We start from the raw sequence: 4,132 nt of genomic DNA, 5'->3' as shown, positions 1-4,132 counted from the left end.
AAACTAGAATCAAAATTGATTATGTTCCTGTGTGTGTGTGTGTGTGTGTGTGTGTGTGTGTGTGTGTGTGTGTGAGATTTGTACTTAGTCACTGGTTCTTTTCCTGTTTGGCACAATAGCACTACCTTTAGCTGACCATTTTATTCCTAAGACTACAGATCCAAGGTTCAACATTTTTGCTGGAAGATGAACTTTGAGACCAACACCAGACTTCACACATGATCACACAGAATAATCTCATTGTCTACCAATTATAATAACTCACATTTCTTTGATGTTTAGTATCTCATGAGGGCTATTTGTTATATCTCCACTGATGCTTTTAACACTTTTACCAAGTCTGCAGGAAGTTCATTCATTTTTCCCTCTGAAGAATCTACTCACTCAGGTAGTTCATGGTTCACTGTCCTTACACCAACCAGACTTGCTGACTTCAATATAGAAATGGCATTAGCACTACAACTAAGATTAATGTAGTAAGAAAAAAGCAGCACTAAGGAGAATAGCAATACAAAATACAACCATCATTTCATAGCTGCTTCAAGATCTTCATGTAATGAACAAGCTACAGACCTATAGTGATTCTTCTCCCCTAATAGATGGTTGAAGCTTTCAGTAGAGTAATATTCACACAGATTTTATTTTTCTAAGAAGTTCAGATTTTAAATATCATGTACTGATCCTTAGTTTCAAGTTATCTTACATGGTGGTCTTAAAGTGTAAAGTTCACCAGAATTCACCTAGACTGTTCCTCCCAGGGAAGCTACTGCTATGTGATGTACCTGTGACTACTCTGTATATTTTTCCTTTTTAACAGCACTGTTTCTTAACCTGTGGGTCTCAACTCCTTTGGGGGTTGTATATCCGATATTTACATTATGATTCCTAACAGCAAAATAACAGTTAGGAAGTATCAATGAAATAATTTTGTGGTTGATGGTCACCACAAACAAGAGGAACTGTGTTAAAAGGTTGCAGCATTAGGAAGGTTGAGAACCATTGGTCCACAGATATCTGCTCAATGTCCTCATTCCTTTAAAATAATTATAGAAATGAATTTGAATGTATTAAATGATCCCAAGGTACCCACTTTCCAGTTGAAAGAAATAATGATAGATACTAAATTTGTCCTGCCTACTCTATTATGGAAGAAGTAAACATGGGTACCCAGGCAGTGTAGCCAACAAAGGATGAAGTTCTGATGACACAGGGATGATAACCCCACTGTTAGGATTCTCGGGTATATCTCTATATGTGCCCATGTGTGCTTATTACCATGTGTGTGCTTGGGTATTGGATGGCTAAGCAGGAGCAGAGACAGGGAGAAACAAATATCAAACAGCAGTAGTTTCTTTTTAAAAATTCTTCTTTTTTGTTTATTTTCTTTTATTTCGCTTGTTTGATTGGTTTTATTTAGTAACAAGGTCTCGCTATATAGGTCCAGGATGGCCTCCAACTACCAGTTTTCTTACCTTAGCTTCTCATGTGTTGGCATTACAAGCATGCACCCTTGTACTCAGGTCTAAGGACATTCTTGATAAATACTGTAGAACAACTGCCAACCTTCTGCTGCTATGCTAAAACACCAGAGATGAACAACATAAAGGGAAACATACTTGATTTGACTCATGATTTCAGTCTACAGTAGACATCTCTAACGCTATGAATATGCTCATCTCCTGGTAGCCAGGACACAGGATGAGCATGAGAGGAAAGATCAGGAAAAGATGAATCCTTGAAAGGCCTCAATTCAATACTTCACCTAGACCTTATCTAATATCTCATGATGCTATAAAATTAACTGATTAATTCAAATGACCATCCTTATGACCCAATCATTTCTTAATAGTCCAATGTCTGGGGATCACACTTTCAATACATTCTACTTACAGAAGGCTTTCACATATAAACAGTAACAGATGTGTTCTAGTTTCATTGCAATTACTGTGATTTTAAAAAACCTGAGAAGTGAATGCAACTGAAAAGAGAAATGGGTTTATTTACCTTATGATTGCAGTCATTGTCCATTTTGGGGAAGTTAAGACAGAAACTCTAGGCATCTGCTCACATCTCATCCAAGCACAGAGAGAATACGTGTTTAGAAACTCACTAGCTTGCTTCCTGTGCTCAGCTCAGTGGTTACTTGCTTAAACAGGGCAGAATTTCATGCCTAGAGAGTGGTGCCACCCACAGTGGACTGGCTCTTCCCACAACAATTAATAAGACAACCATCCTTAAACATGCCAACAGGCCAACCAAATGGAGATGAGATTTTCATCCCAAGTGAGTCTAGATTGTATCAAATTGACAAATAAATCTAACCATTACAACACATTAATAATAGGTTGCAACATTACTTCTTACAGACTTCACCCAGTACAATTCAGGATCTTTCTTAAAATAGATGCTTTGTAGAAAGATTTCAGCAATATCTAGTCTTGCAGTTTAACTTGAGTAGTTTCACTGACAGGGATCCCCTTCTTCCTAAGACCCGTATGCCATAGTTTCAGGTAGTCCTAGTATTGAATGAGAATATACTTTCTATTCACTTCTACACATTGTTCTTAATTCCAGTTTCTGCCAGAATAGAAAAGTCTGTGCACATCATTGAATAATCTGAAATTGTTTTCATGTTACAACTGGAAATACCTTTATTCTTTGTAAGTTTTGTTCAAGAATGACTTCTTTCATGACACAGTTTTGAACAGACTACTCTGGAACTGCGGGCAGAAGAGTTAGAAAGAAAATTGTCCCTGTTTATACATAGCTTTCTAACAGAGGGATTACATGAACAGTAATGTCAGATATGATATAATGTTTGCTGAGACTGAAGAAACTCATGTTGTTATCAAAGCTAAAGGTAGAATAAAACCTATAACTCTGTTAAAGAGGCTGCCAAGAAGGCTTTCCACTTAAAATGAAGACTAGGCTGGTCCCCATGAGAATAAGCAGGAATTTGCCCGGTGAGGATAGACATAGAATAAATGGGAAAAATTAAATTGCAAGCAGACAAGTCAATCGATAAGGGAACAGAATGTTCAGAAGCAAGCATCAGCAACATGTAGCTAGAGATGGGGGGTAGGGAGATAGAGCAATAGAAGTTCCTATATGATGAATCTAAAAGGATAAAAGTATACAAAAACATAAGACTTTGATGGCATATTTGGCGATTTTAATGTCATTACAGGGATTGTGAGACAAACTGCAGCCAGGCATAGGTGTGATATAAGCATATATATATATATATATATATATATATATATATATATATATATATATATATATATATATAATTTAGGAAAGACCATAGTGCTGCATTTGGGCAATGAATGGATTGCAAATGGAAGCAAAGAGCCCAACTGGGGGAGAGGGCTATAATTTAAACACTGAAGCCATCTGAGGTGGGCTGGACAGGATGGTGACATAGCATTTAATTCCCACCATTATATTCTCTTCATCTCAGTAGGTTCAGTTTGGGGAAAGTTTCTCTGATATTAAAAAAAGCTCAATTTGAAAAAAATCTTATATCCAATTGTAACATGACTAATGCCGCTTAGAGGTGAGCTATTTCCTTACTTGATTTGTATGCTACAGAAAACCATCATATTTAAATTTTGGCAGTTATACCACATTGTTTACTAAAATTATGTTTACAGTAGAGTGAAATACTTGACTTCTTTCTAGGCTAGACAAATGAGATCTCTGACAATTGTGCTACTTATTTAGGGTGCTGTGATACATAGTTTCAGATCCTTATCATTGTATTAATTCATTGTCTGCTGCTTTAAAAATCATACTGCAAACTGAATAAGTTTTGCAGTGATGGCTATTCCTTGTTGTCAACTTGACTATATGTGGGATGAACTATGATTCAGAAATGGAGGGCACACCTGTGAGTGATTTTCTGCTTGGTTTGAAGTAGATGAATCTGCTTCTAGTCTGTATCTTTGAGGAAGGAAGATACACACATTTGATTCAGATTTTGAGATGGGAAGATATATACCTTTAATCTGGACCTTGAGGTGGAAAGACATACTTTTAATATAGACCATACCTTCTTCTGAAGATTATATAAGGACATGGAAGAAGGAAATTTTGATCTTTGCCTTCCTGCCTTCACCTAGCGAGCACA

This window comes from Mus caroli, chromosome 15, assembly GCF_900094665.2.
Source record: "Mus caroli chromosome 15, CAROLI_EIJ_v1.1, whole genome shotgun sequence".
NCBI classification, from domain to species: domain Eukaryota; kingdom Metazoa; phylum Chordata; class Mammalia; order Rodentia; family Muridae; genus Mus; species Mus caroli.
The sequence above is the reverse complement of the archived record's forward strand: the minus strand, read 5'-3'. Positions refer to the sequence as shown.